Here is a 15,552-nt window from a genome sequence, read left to right as displayed (position 1 = left end):
TTATGTAATTCCCATTGTCAGGGTCCTTTTGTCCGTTTCTATTAGATGATCTTGCCTTTGTTTGGTTTGTTTTTTTGTCCAACCAGATCCTGACTTTTTGAATGATAGGAAGGGGTGGAGTTATCGGGGTACTTTCGTACAACTTGAGCAGGCTGAACCTGCGCAGTTGGGAAATTGCGTCGTCAGCTGGGAAAAGGAATTCCTCGGAGTGAGTTGAATGCGCAGTTTGGTTGGATTGACAGGCACATTGCGATTTCCAAGGAGGGAGGCGTTCGAAAAGTGCGTAGTTCGGCCGCGGGCATCAAAGTGACAGCTTCATAAAGGACTCGACACCGCAGATAAGCCGAAGAAGCCCAAGGACGAAAACAATTGAATTGAGACGCAAATGGGTAACGACACTGAGCAGTGGGATTAGAAATACAAAGGCAACACATATGGACAGGTAAGAGAGTCAAAACGAGCGGTTTGTTCACCTCTTCGGCTCCAGTGAACTGCGCAAACAAACAGCGGCAATAAAAGCATACAAATTCAGCCATTGTTGGCCATCGCAGCTAATAAAATTTGCCCCGGCAAACATAAACCAGCAGCAGAAACAGAAGCTGCATAAAAAGCTAAATGGGTGGGCAAATGGGGGTATACTCTTCATAGAGAAGCTACATATATACATAAACTATTTCAGGTAATTAGTATTCTTGAATATTTTATTAAATAAGTGCATGGTTAGATTACCAAATGGCAAGGCTTGTTACTTTTTGAAGCATTATTTGTTATGAAATACATTTATCCATCACGTAAGAAGCAAAGTACCCAAAGAAAGGGTATACCCGCAGGACAGACAACACGTCGTATGAGCGATGAGCAGAGGTACGAACTAGAAGAAACTGCTGGCTGGCTGGCTGGTTGGTAAGGCAACTAATAAACTTTATGCCATTCCCTCCGGCCAAATTGTTGGCCAACTTAATGCAGCGGAACTTCGCTTCGGCCATTTCGCCGTGTTTTACAACTCTTTCAGTGCTGCAGCAAAACAGCAAACACTAGCAAAAACTGCAAAAAGAGCTGCAACGTGCCACACTCGCCATGTGCAGCGTGTTTATTAAGCGCATTTATGCGTTGTAAATAAAAAGCCAAAATTACGCGCTCAGGAAATTGCATTTCGCATTGAAAACATCGAACGAACGTGGAATAGGAGGGCACTAGAGGGTTAAAGGAAGAGTGACACAATTCGGTCCATAAAAGTTTTGAATGCCCGCTACGTGTGTAAAGCATCCAAAAGGTGTGCTTAACTCCTGGGAACACTAACTAATTTAACATCGAAACTCATAAAAGCAATGCTTTAACTCTGAGTATAGCATTTCGCAGGCCATTATTTGTGGAATTTAAAGTTCAAACTATAAATAGTATCAAATTTTGATAATAATTAATGTATCCGCTGGGGATTAGAGCAATAAAGGAAATAAAGTGATTTATGCCCTATGTGAGATAAGCATTTATTTACAAAAATATAACCAAAGATAACAGAACAAGATTTATTTAGCAACTAGAAAGTTTACAGGCCAACTCACCAGAGATTACCATTACCATCCGGTAGAAGGAAAAAATAAAACATAAACTCACCTGCAAAGAGAAAGAAAACATATGAAATTAATATCAATTAAATGGGATTTGCTTGTTTTGTTTTGTTTTGGCGAGGGAAAATTAAAATTTAATTACACCAGCGTCCAGACGACGAAGGCCACAAAGGTCGGCGGGAAATGAATGAATAAGAACCAGAGCTCAGAGCTCACAGCTCAGTGAAAGTTTTTCCAGGCTGGCCCAGGAGTTTCCCCAACGAAAACTCTTCTTTTTTTCGCCATAAATGTTTTTGCCCTGGCCATCCATTTTGGTCCGTTCAGATGCCAGTTCTTCTGCTTTTGCCCCGGAGGAGCGGAGCACCTGCAGCTGGCAAGGATTCTTTGTCTGGGCGAGCGTCATAAATATCACATTTGTGGCAGACACACATCCACACACATCGACACAACACAGCAAACACACACCCACATGTGCATTAAAGCCATGTATGTATGTATGTTTTTGTGCTCAGGGATATGGCTGAAAACTTATTTGGCATTGTGTTGCATACAGCACGGCGCATTTGCCGCATTTTATGAGGTGCAAATAAAAAGTTTGCCATAAAAATAGCTATAGACATGTGAACACCATTCAGCGCAAAAGGAAAGCTACACAGTAAACAAATATCACTTGAACCATAACTCAACTTTATATCAGTGTTTAATCAAAGTAAGTTGTAAGCCCTAGCTTAAAAATTGTTCTGCTTTGGGTTTAAGCCCCTAGAAATTTATAACTTGTGATATTTTCGCTCTGTGTAAAGTCCGCTGGTCGTCGCGCAAACTAAGTAGAAAAATGCATGTCTGGCACTCTGGAGTGTGTCTAACAAGCAATCGGAAACACGCCAAAGGAAGTTGCATTCCCCCGAACCCCGAGAAGTTCTCTGCACTTTTGCCCCGTCATTTCCGAGAGCTTAAAGTGAAGCGAAGAGCAGCTTTAATTAATTTGAGTGAAAAACGCACGTCAGGCACAGGTGCAATTTATATATATTTACCCACACTCCACTCCACTTCACGATCCTCACTCGAAAGCAGTGCTTGAAACAATAATCCCTGCCAGAGGAGGCAGAGGAGAAGAGCAGCACATTTATTATTGAACTATTTATTCGGAGGCCAAGTCAAGTGGAGTCGCATCTACGTGCCGCGTGAACTAAAAAGCCAGCAGACAGGAAAATAAATCGGAGGAAGGAGCCACCGAATCGCGTATGTCAACGACATTCGTCCAATGTTCTTATGGAACCGAAATTGAAATTGATTTGCAAGTTGATACCCGGCATATTAAATAAAAGTGGGAAAGTGGGAGTCGAGTGGCTTAAATCGAATGCACACCACACATGGGTACTTATGAGTGTGTGTTGCTCAAATAATGGGGGGAAAAAAAGAGGTAAATCCCCGAGTTTAATTGCCAAAGTAAACAGAATGTAATTAGGGGAACAAAGTTGGTCTGCGGAGTTGGGCAAATCGAATTAGTTTCGTTTACATTGGGGATTAGTTGTATTTAGTGAAGGAGCACAGGACAGCTGCAGGTGCCGCCACATAAATGCTTCTCATCCAGCGGAAGTGGACTTCCAGAACTCACTTCAAAATCGAATTTTCCTGCAAGCACTCTATCAGTGAAAGGTCAGACTATCCGGGTGGCTGTTCCACTGGGCGGTCCTTCAAATTTCTTATGCACACAAAACTAACAAAAAAAAATATATATATATAAAGAAATAGTAAAGTGGGGGAAAGGTGAGCACTTGGCGAGTCTATGGCCCAGACACTTGAGTCGGGTCGAGCGGCTATAAAGGTGACAATAACTTAACGAGCAATGAACTCGGTTTGTTGTAGCCTCCTGTTCTTGATGAGCTTGTTGTAGTTTTGCACAGAAAGAAATTATAGCTCATTATATACAGAAGTACTATTTATACTGCAATTTCATTGAAGTTTGCCACACGAACCACACGAACTTTCATATTGGTAGCTCACTGTCTTGATTGCTTCTGCTTCACAAAGGTCAACATCTTTTGCTAAACAAGTAACAAAGTCACATTTTTCAGTGCACCTGTTTTTGTTACAACTTCGGTGACCGGCGACGATGTTGCAAGGAAGTGCCACTAAATTGTGGCAGATAACAACTAAATGGCATGGGCAAAAACATGCAGAACAGCATGTGGTCAGAGCCTGGTCCTTTCCGAGATTTTCCCTTTAAGTTCCCGGCTCTTGTTCACTTTTACCCCATCTTTTTTGTCGTTTGTTATCTTTGAAGGCAACGAAACTCTTCAATGGGTACCCAATCCGCACCGAAAAAAAAGGAAAACATTTTTATATGCTTGCTCGAACACAACAGTGCGTATGATGAATGGCAGTTGAACTACCGAAGGAGCTCCACCTCCTCCAGCTGCTCCTCCATCTGCTCCCGCTACTCCTGCTGCTGCTCCTCGATTTTATTCCGTTTGTTGATTTGCACGTGTGAACCGAGGAACATGAGACAACGAACCCGAGGCAAAGAAATGAGCTGCTGAAATGGCAATTTAAGTGACTGTCGACATGAAGTGGAAGCAAGGGGTTCCTCCTCGGCGGAGGAGGGAAGGCGACTGTTTGCCAGATGCCAGGATAAAAGCTCAAAGGCAAACACATTCCCATCCAAAATACCAAAGGAACCAAACACACGATTCGCACAAAATATTCAAACACAAAAGGAGCAAGCCAAGGCAGCAGATGAACAACAATAATAAGGGGTTATCATTCGAGTCGTTGAAGTACTCTTTCATATGAAATATTTATTATAAAGATGATGGAGCTTAAGGTTAAATGATCATTATATTTTTTCATCGAATAAAATCAATCCATATAAAGAGTATGCACAGACCACATCTTTATCAATAAGTAGAACGAGTTTGGAGCAGAAACAACAGAAGTCTTTACGTTTACAGTCCAACGCCTGTGCTCTCATCATTTAAGATTCCCTCGCAACTCAGTCGACATTCGTTTATTCATTCACTCATTCATTCATTCATTCATGATGGATGCACTTTCAGGTGAGAGGCACAAGCTGCAGATGCATCAAAGTGGAAGACGTCGCTCAAGTGGAAGCGGCGGAAGGGAAACTCGTGGAAAACCCGTGCCGCAGGAAAAAGTCATTAAAATCGCATAAAAGTGGGCCCAGGAAGAGGTCGGACATGGCTTTGACATGGTCGGTCACTGGCCAAAGTGATTAATTGTTCTCGCGCAACCACCAACTTTTTTTCCAGTGTGCGGCAGCGGCAGCGGCAGCGGCATCAAAGAGTCATCAAATCCTCACCTCGATTTATAATGATGACAGAAATGTTTGACAAAATCATTTAGTGATCACACAAAAAAACACAAAAAACTCATAAATAATTATAAACACCCCAAAAAGGAATATTAAAATAATAAAGAAATCGCTTCGAATGCTTTTTTAATAACTTTTGTGACCGCGAAATAAATGGTTTAGACTGGAAACGTGAACTGCACCCAAGCGTTCATTAATTTAAAAACTGCCCGGAATGGGGAGTGTGGGGTGAAAAGCCATTGTTTTTTTTCCTTTTTATGTGAAAAATCATTTACGCTTTTTTCCCAAAGTATTTTCTGTTATTTTAAACCGCAATGGCAATCCCGCCTGACGTGAACATGCACCATTAATCATCGCCAAATGTAAGCGGCACACACAAAAACACCGAGAAGGAGACTTGTCACACAAACTGTTTTTTTTCGGCGGGGCACAACACATTTATATGCATTACTCCATCTTCAATCTTCAAGTAACTCTCACTTTCCGCGCCAATGTCAGGCAATTAAATGAGTTGTACCCCCTATGAGTCACCCAATTTTTCATTAAGCGAAATTAAACTGCAGACAGCGAGTGCAAATAAAACGCAAACATTGAAAAATGAAAACTCAAACAGAAAACCAGAAAAACACAGAATTGCCAAGCAGCCAAGAGGAAAAAATAAAAAAAAAAAAGAGGAGCAAAAACTTGACATTAATCATTACAAGCGCAGACAAAGAGCAAACTCGGCAAAGAAATGGGAAAAAAAACTGGCAGATAGATTGTCGCGTGTGTAGTTTTATTTTTTCTTATTCAACTGGCCAACCATATGGCAAAAGTCGATGGGAAAACGGGGAAAAATGGGAAGATTTGCAGTGGAAGTATCAGTTACAACAGCAGGCATCGGAGATCCCAAAGTCATACTACTGTATAAAAAAAATCACTTTATAAGCTAAAATTCATAGAGTATAACTACAGTTGACTATGATTTTTCAAACGTTAAATGGCTGATTTCTTGGAAACCGATATTAAATTTCCGAATTTGGAAATACCACTGAAATAACACAACAAGCCTTATTTTGCAACTCTATCGCGCAATTAAAATATCTTTGCTAAGCATTCCCCAAAGTGAAAGATTTCTCAGATGCCTAGACGAAAAATTCGCCCCAATGCCATGAGAAAATGCTATTCATGGGTCAAACCCAGTCGAAAGTCGAAGCTCATTGGGAATTCAGGCGCCCCGTTCTCCGCGCCATCAGCCGGTGATGTTAAGCGCAGCAATTCCAACGCCATAAAGTATGCCATAAAAAGCCAAGTATTTCAAAAATAGACAAGGATAGGCCCAAAAGGACGAAGCGCGCCCCGCAAGGCGGCACGCCATTAGTCGCCACATTAGTCACGGGGGATTTTCAGGCGGCTCCACGGCTCCAAACAAACACACACATACACCCACACACGCACACGGTTGAGGAAACTTTCTCGATTTTCCAAGTTGGGAAAAGCCCAGGGAGCCTCGCTTGAAATATGCAGCGGTTGTCTCTACCCGGCTGCAAAGGACATTAAACCCGACGCCGAGGACGGGAAATCAATCGAGAGCGGAGAGAGATAGGTTCCCACGCAGGCGCCATAGGCATCCACAGCTGCAGAGGCTCCTCCACTCGGGAGCTTTTTCCGGCGAGAGAAAAGCCGGCCGGCTTCTGCTTCGGCAGAGGAAACTCTCACGGCCATGGCCGTGACAATGGCCCTGGCATTGAAGTGTCGCCGCCATCGCCTCCCACATTTGGCCCCCCTTATGGCTCCCCAATCGGTTGTCCTTGCACTTGCCCTTGCGTAGGCGCAAAACGGGAGACCCTATCCCCAGCTTTTTCCTTTTTAATGCCCCACCTCAGGCTGTTTTCGAGGAAAAAGGAAGCAGCACTGGAAAAACCAGGGCGTTTTCTTGTACAGAATAATGTAATATAAGTATCCTATAGATACTTACGATGATTTAGGGTTATTTGTGCAAAAAGGATGTATGTTTATATTCACACCTCTCTTTCACTTAATGGTTGATCTGAAACTGTTTCTCGCGGTGTAAGAGCCTCCTTGTGAATGTTAATAAACCGTGCCTACACACTTGAGGGCGTGCGCAGGCCTATGCCCCCGAAAAATCCCTTGCCCGCCCCCCCGAAGAATCCAAGCTTTGCCCGGTGCTTTGACCTTGTCCTTGCACCTATCTCCCGCCCACCGCCACGCCCCTTCCGCCTCCTGGGGGAGTTATTTGGCAAATGTGTGCGGCACGCAGACTTTCTGACCCCCCGAAAAAAGCAGACTGACGCACTTATATATTATTCAAGGCGAAGGTCGAATGCGAGGAGTGGAAAAGCCGCCCCCTATTTATATATATATATATATGCGTGGGAAAATCTGAGTTTTCCGACTAACGGATGGGGAGAGAGGGGACGGGGGGTCGGAGCTTTAAGTGGGATTTTTATGGCATTTGGCTGTAGACACAATTTAATATCAAAGGGAGAATAAAAAGTAAATACGGTGTAAGGTGTCTGAACCGGCAGACAATAAATAGCCGGGGTCCTGGGCAATAAAAGTTGATATTCCTTTTTTTTCGCCTCACCCCCTCCCCTCCTCTGATGGCCATAACTGTAAATATTTGATATTTAAATTCGGCATTTCGAAATAAAGCCAAAAATGGTAAATGGAAAATGGTGAACGGGCGAGGCTTTGTCATGAAATTGATTGGTCGTCCCCTGGCTTTCTTCTTCCATTTTTCAGGTTCAAAGCGCATTTTTTCTGATACTTTTTCGAGGGTGACAGGTGTTGGATCTGCTCAGCGAAGCGAAGTAGCAAAAAAGAGCAAAAATAAGATATATATGTGTATATAAAAAATAAAACAGCAGCAACAACAATTGCTCAATTGAACGAGGTCACTGGCTGGACGAAAGCAAAAAGATATAACAGGGAAAAAGGAACTTCAAGTGGCAGGGAAATGGAGCGAAGAAGTTCAGGTCGCCACTGCAGCTGCTGTTATTAAAAAGTTTTCGCCTAATTGGCAACTTTGTAGACAGACAAGCACCGAAAAACTGCCAAAAGAACCACACAATTTTAAACACAAATTGGTAAAATATATAAGGAAAGCGGCAAGAAACGGCAAGTATTTCCAATAAATAATAAGCTTAAACCTTATATAATAAGCAATGTGCATAAACTTCATCTCAAAAAAGCATAATAGCCCCTTCGAAGGCATTAAAAAAAAAACTCAAAAAAATAGGAAATTGAAACGAAAACCAACAAGGATGCACCCTTAACCAGATCCTTCGATAATGGCCAGCATAAAGTCAGCTTAGGAATCGTTATGACTGCAACACCAAAGTATGCAGCAAATGTTGCAAGTTGGTTGCAAGGGATAAAAGTGAACACTTCAGGGATGGGTGTGATGCCACAATGGGCAACTTGTTCTCTCATTGATTTTATGGCCAGAAATTGGTGATTTCAACGCACATTGGGATAAAAGCAGATGAGGCGAGCGAGGATAATGACGTTGTCCCTGTCGTGCTGCATGCGAATTGGCCATAAAAAGCATTTGGCCCGGCTCAGAGCAGCTCAGCAATATCGTTCGATTATTTGGCCATCAGCTAAAGCCAGTCAACGATCTTTGCTAACAAAGTTTTCATACTTGAAGCGATTTTCCAAGGACCTATGACCGAAACTTATGGGCGTTAAAAAAAACCACCGAATGTCATTGCAATTTGGGTAGTAGAAAAAAAAGAGCATAATTAACATTTTCCATTTACTTTTGTTTATGCACCAACTGGCCTTGTTGTTTTTGTCGGTTGTCATGTCAGCCGAAAAACATTTAAATTTATTTTCGCATGCCCCTCGTCGCAGAGAACAGCGAAACATTACCACTACACTAAACAAATTAAGCAATTTATTTTCATTAACGCAAATAAAACTAAAGACTGCAGCCCTCAACCGAATCGCATTTTGTGTACACTTTTGTGTGTCTACAAAAAAAAGTGATCGAGTCGAGGAAAATTTTAATTGAATTTCGCTCACATATGTTGACATTCCCCCACATTTTCGCCAGCGTGAAAAACCAGCTAACAATTAAGAGAAAAATGTAGCATAAATCAAAGTCAACTGGAAAATCGAAAACATGGCGCATTAAAACTAGCGCCAAACTAAGGAGATTTATAGAGCTGAATACGAGGAGGGTGAACATGTAGGTAGGTGACTCGACTTTAGTTGAGGGTGGCACTCCATAGGAATTATGTCATCGCCAGTGCTGAAATCGATTCAATTAAAATGTTTTTTTCTTTCTTACTGGATGGGCATGGGGCATGGGGGGTATACAGTATAGTATATAGTAGTAGTATTCATGAATCTGGGGCCAGACGTTCCGGCGAATTACAATAATTTTCAATAAGCTCTCCAGTTGCAGTTGCTTGACTCGACATCTCTGACACTTGAACACTTGAAAACGCTCGACACATGATGATAATGATGATAATGGTGATGATCACGATGATGATTGCAGCGCTGATGATCGTCATTAGCATCGGGCCAATCGGACATTATGTCAGTCAGCCAGCTGTCATACAATTGCCGGGACTTGAAGGCAAACAATCCCCGAAATTCACTCGCACAACAAATGAAATGTGGAATAAAGTGAACTAAAGTGAAGTGAGTGGAGAGGAGATGAGGAATAAAAGTAGCGTACATATAAATTACATTTGCAGACTGCACCTCATCCTCATGCTCGCTTTTTACTGCCACCAATTCCATTCCCCCTCATTTTGGCCAATTTCTCCAGTTCGCCAGCTCTTCAAGGCAAATGAAGCGTTAAAAAACACAAAACAAAATTGCAACCCGTTGTGGTTCAGTGGCTCAGCCGGCAGCTGCAATTTCAAACTGCAAATGCAACTGCAGCACATCAACGACGAAAACAATTCCAGGCCGAGCCTTAAAAATTTCAATTAACTTTCCAGCGGGAAAAACAATGCCGAAGAAATGCGGAAAATTGCAGAAGAAACAAGTGATAAATATATAAAATATTTAAAGTTTGTTGAATAAATGCCTCGATAAATAATTCCATTTCAGCGAATAAGGCAATATTATTTTCATTAATTCAATCAAATACCTGGCCAGAGATAATTTTTTAATTTGATTTTCTGCGAAAATAGCAGTTTTCCTCTTTAGTGGCTTACTTTTAAAACACGTATTTTAAGTATACATTTAAGTCGAAGCTGTATTGAAATGTCAGTCAAGCGACCTTGCTGCACTTTTAACCATTTGGAAACCTTAAGCATTTTCGATTTTTATGTTTATTGAGGCCTCGAATCGGAATACGAAAATTCCAACACCTCCTCAAGCTAAGTAATAAATACACTTACAAAAAAACATTTGTGCAATTGTTATAAACAAAGACGCGTTTTTGTTGTTATTTGCACAACTTTTCGTGTGTGTGTGCGATAAATCTAAATGAAATCATAAAAATTGAGACGAGACAACGTCGAAGTTTTGTGGGTGTGAGATTAACTCAAGCGAGGAATGAACATTAAAAAGTAACAACAACAAAAAATAAATACATTTTTTTTGTTGCTGCTGGTTTTCTCACTCTGGTGTTATTGTTTTTATTGTTGCTGTGGTGGATTGTAAACAAATGCTTAATTGTCGAATGCAAATGACGCTGACATGTGTGCTTTTTTTTGTTTTTTGAATGTGTGGGCAGCAGACTTTGAAGTGTTTTTGCGTTTTTTAGGTTAAATAAATGTGCGTCTGTGTGCGTGCTCGTTAACATCGCAAGTCAATGCATTTTAAATTTGTTTAATGCGCGCCTTTTTAGCATTTGCGGTTGTAATTAGCGCAGCCAACGAGAGTTCACTGTGGAATGAGTGCGGTGCGAAATGATTTCAAAATAAAATATCATTTAAGCTTTAAAAATGTGTAAAGTACATAAGTAATTGTTTAATTAATTACTTCAAACTTCCTAATCGCTTACTTTTTCAACTCTAATTCGATTATAATTATATTGGTGACAGCTTAACAGACCATTGTTGCAATTTCTGCAATTAGTATGAAAATATTCCCAGAGATGGAATAAAGAATCATAATTTTAAAGAAATAATTCTGCTGCTGGTGGTATTTACACTTTGTTTTCAGCCTTCACAGCGAGCTAATCGATGTGATATAGCAAATATTCAATACGAGTTGACGGACAGGACAGACTGCCAGCCTTGATGTCTCCGTTGAGCGCTGCCCATCAGCCTCACCTTTTCCCATAATCCACTACCACATTCCCATCCACATCCATATCCACATTCATATCCACCTGGGTTGACATTTGGCATCTCTGTTTATGGAGGCTGAAAAGCGAGGCAAGTTCAACAACATTTCAATGTCGGTCGCTGGGTCTTCTGCCTTGTGTCTCCTGTCTTCTGTCTTCTGGGCCCCTCTCTTTCAATCATTCTCAATGTCTGTCAGTACATGTCTTCGTCCCTGTCCGTCCGCTTGTCCGTATGTCCTTGCGTCTCCTTCTTGCAGAGGGACAAGGACGGCGCCGACATTATCCTGCGCCTGTACCATCCAGGCGACAAAGCTAACGACGGGAAATGCCCAAATCACCTACACACACAACCACAACACAGCTCCGCAGAAAGAGATGGCATGAGGGGGTGCGAAAGAGACATAACCGCAATAAGTTGATGAGGAAAATTGAAATTAAATTTTCCCCACAAAATGCCATTCAAAACTGACTACCGAAAAAGGCCATAAGCTGTTGGGTCGATGAACTGGCTTCTTGGAAAACAGATAACTGCTCTTAAATGTCCTTAACGTAATAGAACCTGTAAAATGCTAATCTGTAGAAACCCACTTATAAAACGATATCATTATTAATAAATTTGATTATCGAACGATGTGTCAGTAGGGAGTTTTTATACGCAGCACATTTTCTTCTGCCCGCGCCACTATTTTGTTGACCACAATTGTACATTTGTCTACTTGCTTATTAGAAATATGTTTTTGGCACTGCCTCGAAGGCATTTAATTAAGCATACCAAACGACAAGGGGATAAGAAGCAAGCACGAGGAAAAGTCGTACACAAGCCCAATGCAGCCAAACATAATTATTCATTTTCATTGTGCACTTTGGAGGCACTTGAGCAAATTTTGTGCAATTTGCACCACGCAAAAGTGCAGAAATTGAAATAAATGGATGATAAGCGAAGGGGGCCACCAGTTGGCGAAAGAAGGGGGGTGATGGTGGGTGGCGAGTGGGGGGATAAATGAAGTGGAGTACTCAATGTTTGTCTGGCCGCTGCAGCAGCAATGCAAGCAGCAGCAACAACAACTGCAGCGGTGTCTGCAACATGTTGCCATGACAATGACTGTCGACGTTTGGCGCCGTCTGGCAAACACACAACACACAGATCTATAAGTACACACACACACAGAATCAACCAAACGCAGACAGACACAACACAATGCATATCAAATGCTTAAATGACAACAGCGATTGCACTGACAAAATAAAAGTTAGTTATTAATGCTAACACAAATGGTATTTATACAAAGAGCCACCTAGAATAATCTGTTGCAATAATTTGAACTATAAGCTTGTTTTGAGAACGAGCTACCTTGAATCAATACTTTCCATTGTGCCCCTTCAATTTTCCGCTCTGTGCAGTGGCAGCATCAACTGGGGGGCGGAAAAGTGGGCAAAGTGGTGGAGCTTGCTGCGAAGGTAGCCCCCCGAAAGACAGTTACAATAAATGTCATGTTTAAGGCAGTCAAGCGACGCACATCACTCCTCAAGAAGAGCAGACGACGGGCAGCCAAACTCCATCAGCAACATCCGCGCACAACAGCAACACCAACAACACCAACTACACCAGAAACACCAACAACAATGGCAACAACTTTGGCAAACATGGCCCGAAGCAATTCCACTCGCACCTGAGTGGGCGTAGACATGTCTGAGATGGAGAACTTTTGCATAAATTTACTGGCTTTAATAAAAGTTAATTCCGAGTGGAATGTGCACATTGCAACGACCGTTGGATAGCATAGCGCATATGCCACATTTTTTGCACTCCTTTGGAGAGCGCGTTTTTATGTGTGTGGCAGAGACTGCATAAATTTTTGGCCTGTCCAGTGGCGCCCATCAACTGAATTTTTGCCTCCGCTGGAATTCGGCTCAAAATTCGCTGACACTGGCAAAGAACTGCAAACGGAAAACTCTTGGCGCACTGAATGTGCAGCCATCAATCTGGAAAAGTGTCGCCACCCCAGGGCACACTAAAAAAATAGATAACGCTGAGCACTAAATACCCTTTCAAAACTATTTTAATGTCTTCAAATTCCATTACTTTTTTCACTTTATTCGAAACTTGCCAACTTTTTACATTCTCCTTCTAGTTTCCTAAATGTACCACGCATAATTTCCTGTTGAGAGCATCCAGAAAAAGTGGTATACGAAACCAATAAGTGCCTGTCGTTTCCCTTCAAATTTTGAGTTTGACAACAGCTCGGGAAAATTTCCGCCAGCAAGAAGCAAAAGGAAATGGCTGTGATGTGTAGTGTCAGTTTGGAATAGAAAGGCGAATAGAAAAAATGATCGCAAACAGGCAACGAACGTACGTTTATTTATTTCTATTCAAATTTGAAAATTCAGACTGCGATTGCGTTTGCGATTTCGGAGCAAAAAGCACAGACACACATGGCAGAGCGAGCGCTCATCAATCATTTATATAAAAACTTATTTTCTTGCTTAAAGTTCGCCAGAGACAAAGATTGATTGGCGTATTAAAAACGCGCAGAAAACGCGAGCAGATCTCGCCTGAATCATCATCAACAATGGTCACACCCCTCGAAAAAAAATAAAAATAAAAAATAAATATGAAATTATAACAAGGAAAGGATTAAGGAAGAGCCGAAACAATTAGCAGATGTGCAGAGTCCGAATTGGTATTGAAGTTCAATCCCCGGAGCTGTGTTAATTATAATTATAGCTGCCTTGCTTGTTTTGTACGCTCCTTTTTGACGCAAATCCCCTGACAGCCAAAATGTCGACAGCTGATTGGGAAAAAGGTTAACCCCCAGAAGTCTATGATATGCTGATTAAAAAATCAGCGAGGCGTTGCAACAACCCTTTCGGGAATCATTGAGTGGCACAGCAAATTGCTGGATGATTAACAAGTTGACTTGTCTTAATTATGACGAACCGCGAACCGGTTTTACTATTTTATTTTTGGTGTTTTTTGTGCTTCTGATCCGTTTTGTTTGACTTGGGGATTAGTCGAAAAATCCTTTGGGCAAACAGGAAAAACTTCGCCCGGCAAACTTGAATTTTCCTTTTCTATTTCTGTTCCAGTCCTTTAAGCCGGGCTAACAAAAAAAGTTCTAACCATCAAATCCTAGACAGTTTAAACAAAAACGAAATTTCCTAGGGTTGCATGGCATTTTGAATGGCATTAAATATTTATAAATTCAATACGAAATGCAATTCGGAATGCATGCCAAAAAAGGAGCAAGCCAGAGATTGAATTGTAAAGTTTTTAAAAGCAATTCGCTGCCAGACAGACAATGCCTTCTCTTTCTGCATTTTGGCTGCTGCGTGCAGACATCGCATAAGTTGGCCAAAAGGGAAATTGCGAGACCAGCTGCAGATACAGATACAGATACATTTGCCAGATACAATTTTTGGCTACGCAAAACGTATTCAAAGCTCTCTCTCTCTCGGGTGGCAGCAAACCAAAAGGCGAGATGGACAGGTGAGGTAGCTGGGGTTTATTCCAGGATTTTCCCCCAATTGTCCTGCTGGAAATTCTCAATTCGCCCTTGCCACTCAGTCTGCTGCTTATGAAATATTCAAGGCGCACTCCAAGGACTTGTGCATCCATGTACATATATATACATATATGTTATGATTTCATGAGTTTTGACCAGGATGAGCTTCGGTTTGATGGTTTGACAACCGCAAATGGTGAAGTTCGCCTTGGAGGCTCGCTAATTGCCACTTGAAGCAATTCCCAGCCCAGACCTGCGGCTCCAAATCGGTTTTACTCGGTTCAATAGCCGTGTGCCCGCCTTAACCACAAGCCCAATCATATATATCAATCGGAGGGAGCAGCAGCCGAAGCAACAGCAACAATGGGATTCAACCGAGCATAATCCACAACAATGTGCAGTTCAGTTCGAAGGGTTTAAGCGGGGCCCAATCTCCAAATCCAATGACTGCCAGGGCACCGAAAGAAATATATTATTCTTCATTACTTTATTAAGTTTATACTGATAGCTTGATTTTATTACATTTATTTGGCGTGTGAAGGTATTCTTTCAGTGCAGTGGCGCACAATGGAAATCAACTTACACTTGAGCCAGCCATCTCTCTTACTCCCACAACCATGAAATTGTTTGGCTGGGCATTACACCGAGTGTAAACAGAAATCCGAAACAATTCGCAGGGGAATCGGGGTAATATAGGAGCCCATTTTGGAGGGAGGGCAGGAAAAACTGAATGAGAGGCGGCGGAGATTGAAAGATAAGCAGCAGGCCCAAAGACTTTTCCCCTTGATTGCCTCTCAATGCACTCATTCACAATCGAAGATGAAGTGCACCGCGAGAACAGATTTCGATTTCATTTTTCAATAATATTTATATTTAATAATAAACTGCAAA

General features: G+C 41.8%; 1 protein-coding gene across 1 annotated transcript in view; it reads right to left on the bottom strand.

The window, feature by feature from the left end:
- Window positions 1-15,552, bottom strand: part of LOC120450993 (headcase protein) — an 84,118-nt gene that overhangs the window by 34,645 nt on the left and 33,921 nt on the right. The gene's annotated exons all lie outside the window — the stretch shown is intronic.

The sequence above is a fragment of the Drosophila santomea genome, chromosome 3R, assembly GCF_016746245.2.
Source record: "Drosophila santomea strain STO CAGO 1482 chromosome 3R, Prin_Dsan_1.1, whole genome shotgun sequence".
Taxonomy (NCBI): Eukaryota; Metazoa; Arthropoda; class Insecta; order Diptera; family Drosophilidae; genus Drosophila; species Drosophila santomea.
This window is presented reverse-complemented; position numbering and strand designations above follow the sequence as displayed.